Source organism: Rhamphochromis longiceps, linkage group LG23 (assembly GCF_057381845.1).
Source record: "Rhamphochromis longiceps isolate RC_006_pf linkage group LG23, R_longiceps_female_GT1.1, whole genome shotgun sequence".
In the NCBI taxonomy this organism is placed as follows: domain Eukaryota; kingdom Metazoa; phylum Chordata; class Actinopteri; order Cichliformes; family Cichlidae; genus Rhamphochromis; species Rhamphochromis longiceps.
The window spans coordinates 252,496-273,314 of record NC_140578.1 but is presented as its reverse complement, the minus strand read 5'-3'; the positions used below and the strand labels follow the sequence as shown (position 1 = coordinate 273,314).

The 20,819-nt window shown below is 45.1% G+C and overlaps 1 protein-coding gene and 1 pseudogene across 2 annotated transcripts in view; one reads left to right on the top strand and one right to left on the bottom strand.

Moving 5' to 3' along the window:
* The window catches only part of pex5la (peroxisomal biogenesis factor 5-like a), a 112,872-nt gene that overhangs the window by 37,995 nt on the left and 54,058 nt on the right, over positions 1-20,819 (top strand). The gene's annotated exons all lie outside the window — the stretch shown is intronic.
* LOC146640852 (uncharacterized) overlaps positions 11,678-20,819 on the bottom strand; it is a 12,554-nt pseudogene continuing 3,412 nt past the window's right edge.

Genomic DNA, 20,819 nt, shown 5'->3' with positions numbered 1-20,819 from the left:
AAAAAAAAATAAAAATATATAATATATCTAGTAATAATATGAATTACATGTAATGAATTACATGTAATGAATTACATGTAATGAATTACAGTCGTCCAGCCTGGAAGTAATAAATGCATGAACTAGTTTTTCAGCGTCACTCTGAGACAGGATATTTCTAACTTTAGAGATGTTAAGATAAGATAAGATAAGATAGAACTTTATTAATCCCTCGGGTGGGTTCCTCTGGGAAATTCGATTTCCAAAAAAAGCACAGCAACGACCGAAGTTACAGTTACAGAATTGTTATATATATATACACACACACACACACACACACACACACACATATATATATAAATACAGAAACAAATATAAATAAAATATACAAAGGGGATAAATAGAATAAATAGGAATAAAAAATAAAAAATATAAAATGTTGCACAAATGGAAGAAAGCAGTCTTACATATTTGTTTAATATGTGCATTGAAGGACATGTCCTGGTCAAAAATGACTCCAAGGTTCCTCACAGAGTTACTGGAGGCCAAGGTAATGCCATCCAGAGTAAGAATCTGCTTAGATACCATATTTCTAGGCTTTTCAGGGCCGAGTACAATAACCTCAGTTTGATCTGAATGAAGAAGCAGAAAGTTAGCGGCCATCCAGGTCTTTATGTCTTTAAGACATTCCTGCAGTTTAACTCATTGGTGTGTGTTATCTGGCTTCATGGACAGATAGAGCTGGGTGTCATCAGCATAGCAGTGTAAATGTATGCTATGTCTTCTAATGATGCTGCCTAAGGGAAGCATGTATAATGTAAACAGAATTGGTCCTAGCACTGAACCCTGTGGAACTCCATAATTAACCTCAGTGTGTGAAGAGGACTCTCCATTTACATGCACAAACTGGAGCATGTTCTAATCGATCTAATAGGATATTATGGTCAACAGTCAGGGTCGAGGGAAAGATGTATACAATGATGCACAGAGACATCCTTGCTGATAATCTTGATGGCTTTGGTACCACTCTGTGAATGTCTCTGAGTGGCGCAGCCAGAGCCCAGACCTGAGCCCAAGTGAATATTTCTGGAGAGATCAGAAAATGACTGTGCACATCCAACTTGATGGAGCTTGAGAGGCTCTGCAGAGAAAAATGGGAGAAACTGCCCAAAAATAGGCGTGTCAAGCTTGTCGCGTCATACTCAAAAGGCTTGAGTTTGTAATTGCGTAGAAAGACTGTGAGCATTTATGCGTGCTGTATTTAGGTTTTTTTATTTTTCATAAATTTGTGAAAATCTCAAGCAACATTTTGGTTGAATAAGGCTGTAAGATGACAAAAGTGAAGTCCTGAGAACCCTGATCAGATGTACTGTGCATCCTGTCACTGACTGCATTTGATTGTTACCGGTGTGAGCTGAAGAGATGGATTCATGGGTGATTGGGCCATAGTAGTCTGGTGCACACTCAGTAGCATGCTGCCTTTGCTCTCATTTCATTTAAGCCATGTTTTCTCAGTTGTCCTAGGGAGCAGCCGTCTGTAAACCCTCAGGGACAGCTTTTCACCATCTATCCCCATTATAAGGCATTACCGTCCTCTGCCTTTCCCAGAGTGTCACTTCATTTTTGTGAAAGCTCTGCCATGGCACATCCTCCCCATAATGAAATAGATCCAGTTCTGCTGCACTGAAATTAGGTTTACAGGGAAACTGTGGAATGATGATTTTCCTGTACATAAATCTAACCTTATTATGGAGAGTGTTAATGAAACAGCAGTTAATTAATTCTTTGCTGTTAAATTGAGGACTACATCTGCAGCACAGTAAACATCATTGGATCCACCATTAGTTGGGAGACATGGCTTGTCATAAATAATATGTTAGCATCACTCCACAGCAGCTTGTTTTTTGAATTTGGGTTTCATGTTTGAGCTCTGGTAAATTGAGCCTCTGAGGATTTGGTCTCTAATAGCACTATGAAGACATTTTTCTTTCAGTGGGACCCTGCTTTTTTTATCTTATCCACATCAGATTGTTTGTAAAAACAGGATCTTTTTTATACTTCCTTGCATCATTCCTCCTTAGACATGGTAAACAAGCTTGGAATCCTTTATGTCTGTAGATGTTTGTACTAGTAATGTATATGAATATAATAGATCGTGTCCACAGACTTTAGGGTCATTCTTTTAACCATCTACATGTCTTGGTAGCCGGGGGTCGGTCCGCCAGGGCCTCTGCTCCTGTGCATCGCTCAACTCTCAAAGCACCCGAACCCTACGGTGCCTCCTGCGGGTGGTGGGTCTGCAGGAAGATGGGCCCATATCCCTTTTTCGGGCCGTGCCCTACCGGGCCCCTTGGACTAAGGCCCAGCCACCTCCCTTGGCTCCAGGGCGGGGCCGGCTAATCCTATCCCAGGCAGGGTGAACTGTTCCTCGATGGTCTTCTCATAGGGGTCTTCTGAATCGCTCTTTGTCTGGTCCCTCACCCAGGACCAATTTGCCATGGGAGACCCTACCAGGGGCTAGAAGCCCCTGGACAACATTGCCCCTGGGATCCCTGGGACACACAAACCCCTCCACCACGATAAGGTAGCGATTTGCGGATGCGTCTACATGTAACAGTAAAAAAAGCCCTAACACTGGCAGCTTTTGTGTTCCAGTCTTTAACACTTTCTTACACTTTCTTAAGACTGTCTCTCGTGTTTTGACCTTACAAGACAGGCTGTCCTTTGTGTGTGACACTAAAGCAAAGTCAAACAGTTTTTCTTGGGTCTGATTTGCAGCACAAACCTGACAGTAGTAAATGCTGCTGGTGCAGGAATGCAGCCGCATAAATGTTTTCAGTGAATCGCTGAAACTTCTTTTGTTGACTGAGACACTTAAAGCGTCACCAGAGCTTAAATCCACACAGACCTTTCTGTGAAATCACCAGGCAAGGCATTAGTTAGATCACCAACCAAGCCATGTGTGGTTGAACAGGATAAGTTGATTTACTTCACAAGATACCAGACTGAATTTACTTTTATTGTTATTTTAATAAATGAATCTATGAATTGGTGTAATCTGACTTTGAGGAAGGGATGAAGATTGGTACAGGTGAAGAGGAGCCAGTTATAGCATAGCTCAGCATAAAGACAGGAAGACACATGCAGTTAAACATTTATTACATTTTAATTTTTGTCCTGTCATTTTCAAATGTATCAGGAAAATGTGTCAAAGCCCCCAAATCAGTTTACCGGCTGCACATTAACCACACACAAAGGACTGTGCTGCACATTTTCATGTCTAACATGTAGAGGAAATTAAATATGCCTCTTTAAAAGAATCACTCACACACACAATGCTTAGTTTTACCAGGTGTTGAAATGTTTTAAATTATAGTTGTCAGAATAAGAACCACTTCTTTGTTATTATAGAACTGTGACACTATGCTACAGTATGGTACATTAGATAACATTACAACACAAAACAATTAAAAAACAACTTTTCCGCAGCCATTGACGCATCTAATTACTTCAGTGGCTCGAACTGCAGCGTTGTTATGGAGGAAATGAGGTAACCAAGGAATCAAAAACCTGATTAGACATGAGAAATGAATCCACCACGCTGTGTTTCAGGATTATAATCATGTGCACATTTGAATAATTGCATTTGAATAAGATAATTTCCCACAAGCACAAAAGAACATTGCTTTACAAACTAAACAGTGTCCTTTAAATTAGTTTTAGGCTTTGAGAGTTAGACATGTCTAGAGCTCTTACTACCCCGACACTGACTTAATGTCACATTTCTCAAGTCTTTATAAACTACTAGGGAACACGAGTGGGTACTAAATATTCTCAGCAGACAAGCCTTAGTGTAGAGTGCAGTTTTTTGTACTGGAACATAAATTTCCTTCAGCTGCAGGAAGTAATTTTGAACATGATTTGTATTAGCCGCCAACAAAGGAATGCTTCGTCTTAATGTGCTGCTGCTGCAAAGACTCGCGCTGGACCGTGCGAGCCAATAGTTTGTGACAGTGATGGATGAGCTGCTGTAAGCACAATAAATTACCTAAATTATTTTTCAAGCACATCAGGTTGCAGCTTTCCGTGGCATGTTTGCTGCCAAAGTTCCCCATTCATTATAAGAAACTATCCCCATAACAAGTATGAAGGCCAGTAAACATGGCACGAAATGTCACGCTTAAATATCAGCAGTAAAAGTGATGGTAACATTTATAGGTGTAAGCCTTATTCACAGTACTACTGGAAGTCAGTTATTGACATCAATATCTTAAGGAAGGGGTGCATTTCTGTCTGAACCTCATCATTCTCCCTTTCCATCAAAGAGAAAAATGTATTTTCAAAGGTAACGACTAATATTATTTTACATGTACAGTACTGTGGAACAAACTGGTCTTCAGCAGTACTCTGGGCTTTCTGGAGGTTTTTCACATATCTATGAAAAATACCAAAACGTTCTACGGTACAGAGGAGGCCAAGACAGACTTAATCATGAGTTTGTACAGCCATCTGTACAACATGGTCGAAACTCTGTGTCACGGTCTGCGTGCAGGCAGGCAGGAAAGGACCCAATGCAGGCTCGTACGCGGAGGTGAAACTTAAAGTCAAAAAGCAGCTTTACTGCTGGACAATAGGAAAACTTAAGTAAACCTGAAGATACAAAATCGACCAAGGGCAAAGACACAAAGGGGAAAATACGAAATAATCAAAATCTAAACAGGAATAACCAAGGCACTAGACAGGGGTGTCCAACTCCAGTCCTCGAGTGAGAGTCAGACAGAGAGGTTGCTTTTCCCTGAGAGCTGCAGCTTTTAGATGCACTCTTGTTCCGACACACCTGACTCTAATGAATGGCTTGTTACCAGGCCTTTGCCAAGCTTGATGGCATGCTGACGAGGTAATCCAACCATCTCATTCAACTGTGTTGGAGTAGGGATGCAGCTAAACGCTGTAGGACAGCAGCTTTTGAGGAGTTGGACACACTTAAGACTACCAAAGAGACTTAAACATGATACGTCACACTCTGTCACAGTTTGGGCTTTTCAGTCAGTGGTGTTATTATTGTTAACTGATGGAATAATGAACGTAGACTGGACATGCTTTCACCTTTCAATAAATTCTCGTAACTATTTCTGTTTATTTTCCAAACCAAATATAAAAGATACAGAAGGGCCTGAGACTTTTCATACTGTATGTCTTCATGTGATAGATTTAGGATGTATGAATGTTAATGCTAGCCCATTCCACCACATGTCCAAACGTATTCAGCAGAGATGCTTGTCTGTTCTCTGTGTCAGGGACAAAGCACCGCTTCTTCTCAGCAGCAGAGGTCTGAGTGCAGCTCTGCTCTGAAATCTGAACTTTAGCGTTTGTGAAGGAACAGATTTGTATGTGGAGAGTCTGCCTTATTTATTTACATCTTCTGTTTGAGTCAGTCACAATGCTCCAGTGGACCGCTTATTATTATTATTTGCCACCATATATCAGCTCACTGCACTCAGTAGTGCAGCAAACATTTTCCACTCAAACCCACAGAGGATAAGCTCATCCCTGACTGTGATCAATTTTCCATTTCCACAGAGGGACCCAGCTATTGTTTGCGGCTTCTCTCTGAAGCTAAGAGGAAAACATGAAAGAGGTGAGACGCTAGAGGTGAGCCAGCAGCGCAAAGACATGCATCAGAAACTACTTCATACTGTACCATGTGGCTAACATGGCACACAAGCTGTGTCCACGTTTCTGACCATAAAGTAAAGAATTGATGTTATGTCCTTATTTATCACCATATCTGAATATATCTGTGATATCTCAGTGAAACTTTCATCAACCAATGGTTGATAAAAGTGACTATTTGCACTTTTTATCTAAAAATGTTTCTCTGCTCTTATATGCTGCTGTCGCCATTTAACCTTATAGATTTTCTCTAGTATTTCCTTAATAAATAGTTATTTTAAAATAGGAATTCAAAACAAATTTCCTCAAAAAAAAAACACTGAAACCACCACACCAATACAGCCCTTATACCAAGCAGCAACCTGACAAATTAAGCCAACGCTAAACAGAAGGAAATTGAAGTAATGAAGGGTCGTTAATGCTGTTTAAAAAAAATTTTTAATCCCCATAGACCAGAGGTGTCCAACTCCAGGCCTCGAGGGCCGGTGTCCTGCAGGTTTTAAATGTGTCCCTGACTCAACACAGCTGATTTAAATGACCTCCTCAACATGTCTTGAAATTCTCCAGAGGCCTGGGAATGAACTAATAATTTGAATCAGGTGTGTTGACCCAGGGTGAGTTTATGCAAATATAAAAAAAAGTCACTTCTAAAATAAATACACAAATTGTGTAGTCATGTATTTTGGTGAGGGAGATATTTATATTTATATATATACCTGAAAAATAGGATCATGGCCAAGCTTGAAACCTGGATCCCCCGTAGCCGGTTACCAAGATTACGTGAAGTACCTTCAGTAGGTCTGTTAGATGATGTTAATGCAGCACTACGGACAATACCTACAACCACGATTACCGACACTAACAAGCTGATCTACAATACGGCAGCAGTGATCAGTGAGATGCTTGGCTACAAGTTGAATAGCCACAAGGGGCAGTACCCTGCATGGAGAAGGAGGCTAGAGGCTAAGATCAAAGTAGCACGGAGGGAGGTTAGCCAACTAACGGAGTTGCAGAAAGGTGCGGCAAAGAAGGTGCATAAGAAATACAGCAAGCTGTCCATACCTGAGGCCTTGGAAACTGCCAAGCAAAGACTCACAGCCTTGGCCAGCCGCTTGAGGAGGTACACCAGAGAGATAGAAGGCAGGAGAATAAACCAGCTGTTCTCCACAGAACCAGCAAAGGTGTACTCTCAGTGGCAAGGGAACAATAAGAGAACAGCACCACCAAGGCTGGAGACGGAGCAATACTGGAAGAGCATATGGGAGAAGGACGCAACCCATAACGGCAATGCTCGGTGGCTAGTGGATCTGAGGGCAGACCATAGCAACCTCCCTGAACAGGGTCCAGTAACCATCACAGTGGCAGATATCCAAGAAAGGGTCTCCAGTATAACGAGTTGGACAGCACCAGGGCCCTACATGGTTCACGCCTACTGGCTGAAGAAGCTGACTGCACTCCACGAGCGTCTGGCAGCACAAATGAACCAGCTGCTAGTTAACGAGAGACACCCGGAATGGCTAACTGAAGGCCGGACGGTCCTGATCCCCAAGGACCCCAAGAAGGGACCAGTCCCCTCCAACTACCGACCAATAACCTGCCTCAGTACTACATGGAAGCTCCTGTCAGGCATCATAGCGGCTAAGATGAACAGGCACATGGGTCAATACATGAGCGAGACACAGAAAGGAATTGGCAAGAATACCAGAAGCGCAAAACACCAGCTACTGGTAGACAGAACAGTCAGCCGAGACTGCAAGACCAGACTGACAAACCTGTGCACTGCCTGGATTGATTACAAGAAGGCCTATGACTCAATGCCCCACAGCTGGATACTGGAATGCCTAGAACTATATAAGATCAACAGGACCCTGAGAGCCTTCATCAGGAACTCAATGGGGATGTGGCGTACAACACTAGAGGCCAACTCCAAGCCCATAGCACAAGTCACCATCAAGTGCGGGATCTACCAAGGAGATGCTCTGTCCCCACTGCTGTTCTGCATAGGCCTGAACCCCCTCAGTGAGATCATTAACAAGACTGGATACGGATACCGACTACGGAACGGAGCAGTTGTCAGCCACCTCCTGTACATGGATGACATCAAGCTGTATGCCAAGAGTGAACGAGACATCGATTCACTGATCCACACTACCAGGCTATACAGCAATGACATTGGAATGTTGTTCGGACTGGAGAAGTGTAGTCGGATGGTAACAAAGAGAGGGAAGGTAGTCAGAACTGAGGGGATTGAACTACCAGAAGGCAACATTGCAGACATAGAGGACAGTTACAAGTACCTGGGGATCCCGCAGGCAAATGGGAACCACGAAGAGGCCGCTAGAAAAGCTGCAACCACCAAGTACCTGCAGAGGGTCAGGCAAGTCCTGAGGAGTCAGCTGAATGGTAAGAACAAGATCCGGGCCATCAACACGTACGCCCTGCCCGTGATCAGGTACCCTGCTGGGGTAATAGGCTGGCCAAAGGAGGAGAAAGAAGCCACTGACATTAAGACAAGAAAGCTCCTTACCATGCATGGAGGGTTTCACCCCAAGTCCAGCACCCTGAGGCTGTACGCTAAGCGGAAGGAAGGGGGCCGGGGACTGGTGAGTGTCAGCACCACAGTCCAGGATGAGACAACGAACATCCAAGAATACATTGGGAAGATGGCCCCAACTGACCGAGTGCTCAGTGAATACCTCAGGCAGCAGAAACCCAAGAAAGAGGAGGGAGACGAGGAACCATCGTGGAAGGACAGGCCCCTGCACGGTATGTACCACCGGCAGATAGAGGAGGTGGCTGATATCCAGAAATCCTACCAGTGGCTGGACAAAGCTGGACTGAAAGACAGCACAGAGGCACTAATCATGGCAGCACAAGAACAAGCTCTGAGTACAAGATCCATAGAGGCTGGGGTCTATAACCTGGAAGTCCCGAGATCAAAATGGGAGATGCCCCCAAGGGTGGTGGAGAATGACCGAGCTAAGATCCTGTGGGGCTTCCAGATACAGACGGACAAAATGGTGGTGGCTAACCAACCGGACATAGTGGTGGTAGACAAACAGAAGAAGACGGCCGTAGTGATCGATGTAGCGGTTCCGAATGACAGCAATATCAGGAAGAAGGAACACGAGAAGCTGGAGAAATACCAAGGACTCAGAGAAGAGCTGGAGAGGATGTGGAGGGTGAAGGTGACGGTGGTCCCCGTGGTAATCGGACCACTAGGTGCGGTGACTCCCAAGCTAGGCGAGTGGCTCCAGCAGATCCCGGGAATAACATCGGAGATCTCTGTCCAGAAAAGCGCAGTCCTGGGAACAGCTAAGATACTGCGCAGGACCCTCAAGCTCCCAGGCCTCTGGTAGAGGACCCGAGCTTAAAGGATAAACCGCCCGCAGGGGCGTGCTGGGTGTTTTATTTATATGAAGCCATACTCGCTCGGACTTGCCCGGATTAAAAAGGTCTGCGTCAGATGATGAGGAACCAGGGCACCCTGATGAGAAGTGGGCTACTCCAACAGAGAGAAGGGCATCGTTGGGCAAGAGAGGAAAAATAGGTCACTGTTGGAATGCTACTATATTAACCCAAGCAGAAGAGGTTACATGAGTGGGATGAGGGACCTATGGGATCTTTGACACCCAACATCCACGCTAACTGAGAAACAGTGATAGATGTAGTGATGCCAAATGACAGCAACATCAGGAAAAAGGAACACGAGAAGCTGGAGAAGTACCAAGGGCTCAGAGAAGAGCTGGAGAAGATGTGGAGGGTGAAGATAACAGTGGTTCCAGTGGTAATCGGACCACTAGGTGCAGTGACTCCCAAGCTAGGTGAGTGGCTCCAGAAGATCCCAGGAACAACATCGGAGATCTTTGTCCAGAAGAGCACAGTACTAGGAACAGCTAAGATACTGCAGGACCCTCAATATACAGGATTTATCAATAAGAATACTGCAACTTGAAATTCTATATTTTTTTATGCAATGAACATACAAGTATTGACCCCAAGTTCATCTTGGGAATCCTTCACCTTGACTGGCTGGTTAAGGGTCTCTCGGAAGTGTTCGGCCCATTGTTTGTTTTGCTCTTCTTGGGCGATCGAGAGCTTCCCATTTTTTTCCTCGACTAACTATTGTCTCACTCAAAATATAATATTGCTCATTACTGCAGGCCACTTTATCTTTGTTGTATGAGATGCATCACCTGGCAGCGCACTACAGTGTAATCTGGTTTTAAATGAGGAGATAGTGACTTACATAAGGAATAATTAATGCTCACAGGCTTGTGTAATTTTAAACTGCTTAGGGGGGATATCATGTTTCACAAGATTTAGTCTCAAACTGCCCACAGAGAACGTTGTCAGTAGTTAAAGGACATTTTCAACAAAAGTTTTTAAATGTTAAACTCAGCATGTGGCATTAATACCAGCAGGAACATTTCAAATACAGATAATCCAGCCATAAAAAGCTGGCAAACAAAAATAAAAACATAATTTCCACTGAACTGCAAAATCTCAATAAATAAAACCTGCCATTGTTAGCAGATTGTTACATCTGAGTGTAGATGGAGACAGCTAAACAGCCAATAAGTCCAATATGAGTATATCACACACTGTTATTTTTATATTCTCTCTTTCCTGATCGTGGGAGATGATTTGTATTTAAAAAGCAACTTAAATACAATTGTGGCCATAAACTGTCTGTATCTATAAAGTGGGGGTAATTATTGTCTGTGAAGGTTCTCAGTCATCCAGGTCATCGTAGTCAAAGGAGCTTGGAAAGAAAAGCGTCTGGACTTCTTTAAGTTGCTTGAAGACGTTTCACCTCTTATCCGAGAAGCTTCTTCAGTTCTAAGGTCAAATGGTGGAGAGTCCCAGATATAAACCTAGTGGGAGTAACCCCCCACAGAGGGACAAAAGGACCCCCTGATGATCCTCTAATCGCCTGAGCCAAGGTGTGAAACTGGGCGTGGGTCCCAATCAGCCAGAGTTTCGGGTGTGTTCATTGTGAAACCTGGAGGACAGATGAGGAGAGGACAGATGGTTCGAAAGAGGAGTGAAAGAAGCCATCTATGTCCACTGTGAGCGACCATCTTTGAACAGAGGCGGGGGTTTACGACACCAACTCTCTGCCATCTATAATCCAGTTTTGAGATCCCTTCCCAGACGCCTTAACGCCCACTCACATCCTGGGCCATCTGACCTCAGGAATTCACATGATAAGGTGGGGCCAGGTTTCACAATGAACTCACCCGAAACTCTGGCTGATTGGGACCCACACCCAGTTTCACACCTTGGCTCAGGCGATTAGAGGATCATCAGGGGGTCCTTTTGTCCCTCTGTGGGGGGTCACTCCCACTAGGTTTATATCTGGGACTCTCCACCATTTGACCTTAGAATTGAAGAAGCTTATCGGATGAGAGGTGAAACGTCTTCAGGTAACTTAAAGAAGTCCAGACGCTTTTCTTTCCAAGCTCCTTTGACTGGGGGTAATTATTATTTATTCCTCGGCTAAATTTGTAATTTTGCTTACTTCCAAGAATTGAACAGTCTGTAATTGTTGTGGTAGTGAAAAATATCAACCAAAATCTATTTAAGTATAACTTTTATGTAATGTTTTTGCACTACTACATGAGCAAACTAATGAAATAATTATTTCCCCCACTGTATCAGTACAAACTCAACGAACTCCTGTCAGTAAGAATGTTACAGATGTTCAAAAATGTTATAAATGATATAGTTCTAACCTCTGAAATGTAACCTTAGAAGGAGAAACAAACTGCCTTTTTTGTAAATAATGTTTTTGTGTGTTTCAGTTAGTTGTTTTTTTTTCATTTATTGCCACGACTTAGATGAACAATTAAAAACTTACTTACTTAGACTTAGATCCTCCCATGCTTTATGTGGCATATTGGGCGGCAAACGAACGCCACCAGGCTCGATCTTGTGCCCGGGCTTCAGCTTCATCCAACGTTATATTCAATGTCTTTAGGTCTTGATGGAATGACCTTCACCAGGTGTTGCGGGGACGTCCTCATGGTCTTTTAACGCCCAGGGGTTGCAAGCGCATCACTGTTTTTGGAATCTGTGCGTCATCCATGTGGAGGATATGGCCGGCCAGTCGGAGCCTTTTGCGTGCAACGATGTTGTGAAGTTTGACTGTGCCACTCCTTCGCAGGATCTCCTTGTTGGTGATGTGGTCGGTGTAGAGGATCCTCAGAATCCGGCGAAGACATCGCTGCTGAAAGACGTCGAGTTTGGTGTTGATGCAGGCCGACACCTTCCAAGTCTCGCTGGCATAAATGGCGGCTGGGATCACGATTAAATTAAGCAAGCGGTTTTTGATCTTGAGGGAGATGGTCGGGGAGGACCAGATCTTGTTCATCCTCCGAAATACCGCAGCTGCCTTTCCAATGCGGCATTTGACATCCGGCTTGCCGCATGACGTAGTCGAGGGCAACGAGAAAAAGTAGAGGTGACAGGATGCAGCCCTGCCTGATGCCGGTGGTGATTTCGACGAAGTCGGTGTGGCCATTTCCGGTCTTAACGCAACAGCATGATCACAAGTACAGGTCCTTGAAGATGTTGATGAAGATGGTAGGGACACCATACAAGTGCCGCATCTGCCAAAGAGAATCGTGGTGGATGCTATCGAAGGCCTACTTGAAGTTGACGAAATTGATGGCGAGTTGTTGTCGGTACTTGACGCACTGTTCGATGATGTTTCTTAAGATGAAAATCTGTTCTGTGCATGATCGGCCTATCCGGAACCCAGCTTGCTCTTCTAGTAGACGTTGGTTGAGGGCACTCCTCAGTCGTCGAAGGAGGACGGTACAGAATGCCTTGCCAGGCACAGAGAGGAGGGTGATGCCTCTCCAGTTGGTGCACTCGGAGGTGTGGCCCTTCTTTGGTAGCTTGACTATGGCGCCCTTCCGCCAGTCCTCCGACACTGCCACTTTGCCAGCACTTGTTGAACAGGGTCGTCAGTTCTTCCACCATGGCTTGGCCGCCGTGTTTCAGGAGCTCTGCTGGTATTTCGCCTAGGCCAGCCACTATGTTGTTCTTAAGGCTCGTGATTGCGATCTTCACTTCCTCGATGGTGATTCTGCCAGTATTGACCCCAAGTTCATCTTGGGAATCCTCCGCCTTGAAATTGTATGTCTTGGTGGACTCTGGCTGGTTAAGGGTCTCTTGGAAGTGTTCGGCCCATCGTTTGTTTTGCTCTTCTTGGGCGATCGAGAGCTTCCCATTTTTGTCCTCGACTGTGACATTTGCATTGGTCCTCGATCCAGTAAGCTTGTTTACGATGCGGTATAGGGTCTTGGAATCATTCCGATCCGCTGCTTCCTGAGTTTCGGCACCTTTTCATTCTAGCCATTCTTTCTTGTCTTTCCGACAGCTTTTCTTCACTAGCTGATCTAATTCTGCGTAGCATCGGGTTCCTTCCTCTCTGGCTTGTTCGGTTTTGGCCTGCTCTCTTTTGAGCTTCGCAATTTTTCTCTCATCGATCAGTTCCCATGTTCTTCCTTGGATTCACTGTTCGCTTCTCTTTCCTCTGCGTCTTCTGATGGTGTTTTGGGCGGACTCCACAGTGGCGTCCCTGAGGCCAGTCCAGAGGTCTTCGACGTCTTCCATTTCTCCAAGGAGGGTGAAATGATTTTGCAGCTCTAAAGTGAAGCCATTGACAACGGTCGGGTCCTTGAGCTTCTCGATTGCGAACGGTGCATTTGGTGCGGGCTGTCTTTGTTTCCGAAGTTTGAATTTGACTTCCGCTCTGACTAGGTGGTGGTCAGATCCAACATCTGCTTTTTGACATGCCCTTATGTCTTGCAAAGCCGACCTCCATTTTTGGCTGATGCAGATAAAATCAATTTCATTGAATGTACGCCCATCCGGTGACCGCCATGTCTTCTTGTGGATCTCTCGGTGCTGGAAGTATGTATTTCCAACGCACAGCCCATTGTGCTCGCAGAAGGATACTAATCGTTCGCCGTTATCGCTGAGATGCGTTGAAGATGCATGCGATCCAACCACTGTCTTCAATCCCAATCGGTCGCCGCCCAGCTGGGCATTAAAGTCTCCGATGAGGATCTTAAGGTCGTAATTCGGGATGTCATTAAAGATGTCTTGCAGCTGATCATAGAAATTGTCCTTGAAAGCGTCTTCCGTATTGTCCGTTGGTGCATAGACTTGCACAATGGTCTTCTTGGTGTGTCCAAATCCAAAACGAGCTGTGATGATGCTGTCGTTAACAGGTTTCCAAACAACGAGTGCGCTCACGGCTTCTTTGCTCAATACGAACCCCACTCCATGTTAATGTCGATCTTCATGACACAAGTACAAGATCGTCTTGCCATCGCTGATAATTCGGCCACTCTCTATCCACCTCATTTCACTGATTCCAAGGATGTCTAGCTGATAATCGTCAAACTCCTTCAAAAGTTGAGCCAGCCGTCCGCTCTGATATAACGTGCGAACGTTCCATGTCCCAATTCTTGTGATGGTTTTGGCAGAGAATAATGCTTCCATCGGGCGCTGGATGCCATTTTTGGTTTCTTCCAGCACCCTCATCCTGTTTGAAGTAGAATTCCAGCCACATTGTCCAAAACTTCTGCTTTCGTTTGTCATTTCTGTAGCGGTAGGGTTTTTTACAGGTACGGGTTGCTAGCCCGACGCCCAACTCTCCTCCTTTCTCATCCGGGCTTGGAACCGGCCATGGCGGAGTTAATTAAAAACGACATATTCTAATTGCTTGGAGTTAGAGACAGGTTTGAACAGCAGTGATCACTTCAGAGGGCTGATTAAAGCATGTAATAGTTGTGCCATTTACTGAAATTTCAAAGTCTTACACCGAAAGATAAATCCTTAATAGCCCCATATGAAATATTGTTGTTTAATAAACATCTGATTAAGCTCAGATATGTTTAAATATTTTTAATTCTTCATATTTAAAGACAGTCTCGGTGTCTCCTGATATAATCCCACACTGACTCCATGACACTGAGATTAGGGCTCCGTGGGAACCAAGTCATCTATAATAAACTTCTATGACAGACTCCTTGTTTTGCCATTGGCTGAAGAAACTGCTTCCTAATTTGGGAGCGATCAGAACCCTGTCTGAAGTCATGGATTACTAAAAACAGTAACGTACATGTAATAATTCAGAAAAACAGAAAATCTGCCACCTTGTTGAGAAATTAAATTGAACAGCACAGAAGGTCTGCAAGCCAGTACAAAGTGAACACAAACCTGGTGGACCGTCTACTGCTGGCTCACGTAAACACTGCACAGAGAGAAGATTCAGCTATTTCAAAACTGCATCTCCTGCCATTCGGTCTAAACAACTAACAACACATTTTTTAGGCTTCATCGAAGCCTTTATGATTCGTCTCTGGCCATGTAAATGCTGGCAACGTCTTATCAAGACATGTTATAGTGAGAAAGTCTGGAGAGAGGGAGCAGGTGGCTTTTGGGACTCTATTAAGAGCATTAGGCTTTCAAGGAACGTCTCCCTCAGGCGCATGCATTTTGCAACATGATCAGTTGAGGAAATTAGCGGGAGAAAAGCCTAATTCATTTTACTGGAAAGTGGAATTGTGAAAAAGCCCTAATAAGATCTAGCTAAAAGGCTTCTAGTGTGCTCTCCTCTGTCTGAACAGGCAGCCTGACAAAATGCAGAAACTCAAACGTGATGAACGTTTGCTGGTCAGCAGATTTAATTGCAGGAAGAAAAGCCATTTCCTGAGATGAAATGTGTAGTCTCCTGTGAAGTGGTGATTCAGTGACATCTGTGTGTCTTAAAGGGATTAATAGCATACAGTACTATCTGTCTTCTGGCAGTGGGCAAAACATGACATGAGGGCGAGTCGCTGTTGGTTTCTGCAGGACAGCTGCTGCCATAGAGTCAAGGTGCAGAGGACGACAGTAGGCTGGGAAAATCAATTTGACCTCTTATATAATCTGTTTTTACTGTTATGTAATATAGCCTTAGCAATTATCGGACGAGCTTCGAACAGTTGTGTTCCTGCGAGAGGTTGTAGGTGGTATTAGGACAGTTTAAGCTCGGAGGGTAACTTTGAGTGTAGCTAAAGATCCTGGATACAAGTGCACACTTTGACCGCTACAGCTACGTGAAGCATTAAAATAAACTCTGTAGGAAGCTGAGAAGTAATACTCCACAGGCATATTAACTTATCAGCAATCAAACTGTGGACCTTTTGATTATGTTATTTAGTTTTGTCATCATCGGTTATTTATAATAACACCAAGACCAGAGGGTATCAAGACCAAGACAAGACCAAGACCAAGACTGAGACAAAAAAGTCTTTAAACTGCAGCCAGAAGCTGCTTCGTTTATGGGTGTAAGCATTTTATGTGTTTTTGCGATGCACTCACACAGCCCTCCTCATCACTGTCTACTGTCTCACTCACTTACTGAGAGGACAGGCGCAAGCTCCACTTGACTGTCGTGTCTCTCACATAATGATATTATCCCATATCCTCGCATGTGATTGGCCACAATATGGACGCTGTGTTTTGAGTTTTGTTCAAAAAAGAATCACTCATATAGGAAAAATATATATATCACATCTGCAGGACACCTTAAACTAGTTTTTTAATTAAGCAGTAAGGCAGAACAAAGTCGGGGCTGCATCAAGACACAGGGACTAAACCCCAATTCAACCAGACCCAGAACTGATCCGGAATTAAAACAGGATACAACAGTTCAAAATCAGGACTACTGAGGACTTAACCAAAACAGAACCAGAATCAGAACTAGATGATAGTAGCACTAAAATCATCATAGACCTGCACTACACTTATTTTTAATTCTACCAAAGTCCACTATTTAGATTCAGAAACGTTTATATAATTATTTATCCTTGTTGTGTAAACAAGCTGCAAAACTTAATAAATATAGAATTTGAAAAATAACAAACGGAATCTAAAAAGTTACACTAGGTACGAGATACATGTTCTGATGAGTTTTGGCAAACAACCATGTGACTAACAGGTGTGTCTCACCTGCTCTTGTTCCCTCCCTCTCTCATTCTGCTCCCCTCTCTCCCTCCCCTCTCTCTCTCTCTCTCTCTCTCTCTCTCTCTCTCCCTCTCTCTCTCTCTCTCTCTCTCTCTCTGTTCCTCTCTCTCTCTCTCTCTGTTCCTCTCTCTCTCTCTCTCTCTCTCTCTCTGTTCCTCTCTCTCTCTCTCTGTTCCTCTCTCTCTCTCTCTGTTCCTCTCTCTCTCTCTCTCTCTCTGTTCCTCTCTCTCTCTCTCTCTCTGTTCCTCTCTCTCTCTCTCTCTCTCTGTTCCTTTCTCTCTCTCTCTCTCTGTTCCTCTCTCTCTCTCTCTCTGTTCCTCTCTCTCTCTCTCTCTCTGTTCCTCTCTCTCTCTCTCTCTCTCTGTTCCTTCTCTCTCTCTCTCTCTCTGTTCCTCTCTCTCTCTCTCTCTCTCTGTTCTCTCTCTCTCTCTCTCTCTCTCTGTTCCTCTCTCTCTCTCTCTCTCTGTTCCTCTCTCTCTCTCTCTCTCTCTCTGTTCCTCTCTCTCTCTCTCTCTGTTCCTCTCTCTCTCTCTCTCTCTCTCTCTCTCTCTGTTCCTCTCTCTCTCTCTCTGTTTCCTCTCTCTCTCTCTCTCTCTGTTCCTCTCTCTCTCTCTCTCTCTGTTCCTCTCTCTCTCTCTCTCTCTGTTCCTCTCTCTCTCTCTCTCTCTCTCTGTCCTCTCTCTCTCTCTCTCTGTTCCTCTCTCTCTCTCTCTCTCTCTCTCTGTTCCTCTCTCTCTCTCTCTGTTCTCTCTCTCTCTCTCTCTCTGTTCTCTCTCTCTCTCTGTTCCTCTCTCTCTCTGTTCCTCTCTCTCTCTCTCTGTTCCTCTCTCTCTCTCTCTCTCTGTTCCTCTCTCTCTCTCTGTTCCTCTCTCTCTCTGTTCCTCTCTCTCTCTCTCTCTCTCTCTCTCTCTCTGTTCCTCTCTCTCTCTCTCTGTTCCTCTCTCTCTCTCTCTCTCTGTTCCTCTCTCTCTCTCTCTCTCTGTTCCTCTCTCTCTCTCTCTCTCTGTTCCTCTCTCTCTCTCTCTCTCTCTCTGTTCCTCTCTCTCTCTCTCTCTGTTCCTCTCTCTCTCTCTCTCTCTCTCTCTGTTCCTCTCTCTCTCTCTCTGTTCCTCTCTCTCTCTCTCTCTCTGTTCCTCTCTCTCTCTCTGTTCCTCTCTCTCTCTCTCTCTGTCCTCTCTCTCTCTCTCTCTCTCTCTCTCTCTCTGTTCCTCTCTCTCTCTCTCTCTCTCTGTTCCTCTCTCTCTCTCTCTCTCTCCTCTCTCTCTCTCTGTTCCTCTCTCTCTCTCTCTGTTCCTCTCTCTCTCTCTCTGTTCCTTTGTCTCTCTCTCTCTGTTCCTCTCTCTCTCTCTCTGTTCCTCTCTCTCTCTCTCTCTCTGTTCTCTCTCTCTCTCTGTTCCTCTCTCTCTCTGTTCCTCTCTCTCTCTCTCTCTCTCTCTCTCTCTGTTCCTCTCTCTCTCTCTCTGTCCTCTCTCTCTCTCTCTCTTGTTCCTCTCTCTCTCTCTCTCTCTGTTCCTCTCTCTCTCTCTCTCTCTTTTCCTCTCTCTCTCTCTCTCTCTCTCTGTTCCTCTCTCTCTCTCTCTCTGTTCCTCTCTCTCTCTCTCTCTCTCTCTCTGTTCCTCTCTCTCTCTCTCTGTTCCTCTCTCTCTCTCTCTCTCTGTTCCTCTCTCTCTCTCTGTTCCTCTCTCTCTCTCTCTCTGTTCCTCTCTCTCTCTCTCTCTCTCTCTCTCTCTGTTCCTCTCTCTCTCTCTCTCTCTCTGTTCCTCTCTCTCTCTCTCTCTCTGTTCCTCTCTCTCTCTGTTCCTCTCTCTCTCTCTGTTCCTCTCTCTCTCTCTCTGTTCCTTTGTCTCTCTCTCTCTGTTCCTCTCTCTCTCTCTCTGTGTCCTCTCTGTTCCTCTCTCTCTCTCTCTGTTCCTTTGTCTCTCTCTCTCTGTTCCTTTCTCTCTCTCTGTTCCTTTGTCTCTCTCTCTCTGTTCCTTTGTCTCTCTCTCTCTGTTCCTCTCTCTCTCTCTCTCTCTCTCTGTTCCTCTTCTCTCTCTCTCTGTTCCTCTCTCTCTCTCTCTGTTCCTCTCTCTCTCTCTCTCTCTCTCTCTCTCTGTTCTCTCTCTCTCTCTCTCTGTTCCTTTGTCTCTCTCTCTCTGTTCCTTTCTCTCTCTCTCTCTGTTCCTTTCTCTCTCTCTCTCTGTTCCTCTCTCTCTCTCTCTCTGTTCCTCTCTCTCTCTCTCTGTTCCTTTCTCTCTCTCTCTCTCTGTTCCTCTCTCTCTCTCTCTCTCTCTGTTCCTTTGTCTCTCTCTCTCTGTTCCTCTCTCTCTCTCTCTCTGTTCCTCTCTCTCTCTCTCTCTCTCTGTTCCTCTCTCTCTCTCTCTCTGTTCTCTCTCTCTCTCTCTCTCTGTTCCTCTCTCTCTCTCTCTCTCTCTGTTCCTCTCTCTCTCTCTCTCTCTGTTCCTCTCTCTCTCTCTCTCTGTTCCTCTCTCTCTCTCTCTCTGTTCCTCTCTCTCTCTCTCTCTCTGTTCCTCTCTCTCTCTCTCCTCTCTGTTCTCTCTCTCTCTCTCTCTCTGTTCCTCTCTCTCTCTCTCTCTGTTCCTCTCTCTCTCTCTCTCTGTTCCTCTCTCTCTCTCTCTCTGTTCCTCTCTCTCTCTCTCTCTGTTCCTTTCTCTCTCTCTCTCTCTCTCTGTTCCTCTCTCTCTCTCTCTCTGTTCCTCTCTCTCTCTGTTCCTCTCTCTCTCTCTCTCTCTCTCTCTCTGTGTTCCTCTCTCTCTCTCTCTCTGTTCCTCTCTCTCTCTCTCTGTTCCTCTCTCTCTCTCTCTGTTCCTCTCTCACTCTCTCTGTTCCTCTCTCTCTCTCTCTCTGTTCCTCTCTCTCTCTCTGTTCCTCTCTCTCTCTGTTCCTCTCTCTCTCTCTCTCTCTCTCTCTCGTTCCTCTCTCTCTCTCTCTCTGTTCCTCTCTCTCTCTCTCTCTCTCTCTCTGTTCCTCTCTCTCTCTCTCTCTTTCTGTTCCTCTCTCTCTCTCTCTCTCTGTTCCTCTCTCTCTCTCTGTTCCTCTCTCTCTCTCTCTGTTCCTCTCTCTCTTCTCTCTCTCTCTCTGTTCCTTTGTCTCTCTCTCTCTGTTCCTCTCTCTCTCTCTGTTCCTTTGTCTCTCTCTCTCTGTTCCTCTCTCTCTCTCTCTCTCTCTCTCTCTCTGTTCCTCTCTCTCTCTCTCTCTGTTCCTCTCTCTCTCTCTCTGTTCCTCTCTCTCTCTCTCTTCTCTCTCTCTCTGTTCCTCTCTCTCTCTCTCTGTTCCTTTCTCTCTCTCTGTTCCTCTCTCTCTCTCTCTGTTCCTCTCTCTCTCTCTCTGTTCCTCTCTCTCTCTCTCTCTCTCTCTCTCTGTTCCTCTCTCTCTCTCTCTGTTCTTTTCTCTCTCTCTCTGTTCCTTGTCTCTCTCTTTCTCTCTCTCTCTGTTCCTCTCTCTCTCTCTCTCTGTTCCTCTCTCTCTCTCTCTCTGTTCCTCTCTCTCTCTCTCTTTCCTTTCTCTCTCTCTCTGTTCCTCTCTCTCTCTCTCTGTTCCTCTCTCTCTCTCTCTCTCTCTTCTCTCTCTCTCTCTCTCTCTCTCTCTCTGTTCCTCTCTCTCTCTCTCTCTGTTCCTCTCTCTCTCTCTCTCTCTCTCTCTCTGTTCCTCTCTCTCTCTCTCTTGTTTCCTCTCTCTCTCTCTCTGTTCCTCTCTCTCTCTCTCTCTCTGTTCCTCTCTCTCTCTCTGTTCCTCTCTCTCTCTCTGTTCCTCTCTCTCTCTCTCTGTTCCTCTCTCTCTCTCTCTCTCTCTCTCTCTCTGTTCCTCTCTCTCTCTCTGTTCCTCTCTCTCTCTCTCTGTTCCTCTCTCTCTCTCTCTCTCTCTCTGTTCCTCTCTCTCTCTTCTCTCTGTTCCTCTCTCTCTCTCTGTTCCTCTCTCTCTCTCTCTGTTCCTCTCTCTCTCTCTGTTCCTTTGTCTCTCTCTCTCTGTTCCTCTCTCTCTCTGTTCCTTTGTCTCTCTCTCTCTGTTCCTTTCTCTCTCTCTGTTCCTTTGTCTCTCTCTCTCTGTCTCTCTCTCTCTCTCTCTCTCTCTCTGTTCCTCTCTCTCTCTCTCTCTGTTCCTCTCTCTCTCTCTCTGTTCCTCTCTCTCTCTCTCTC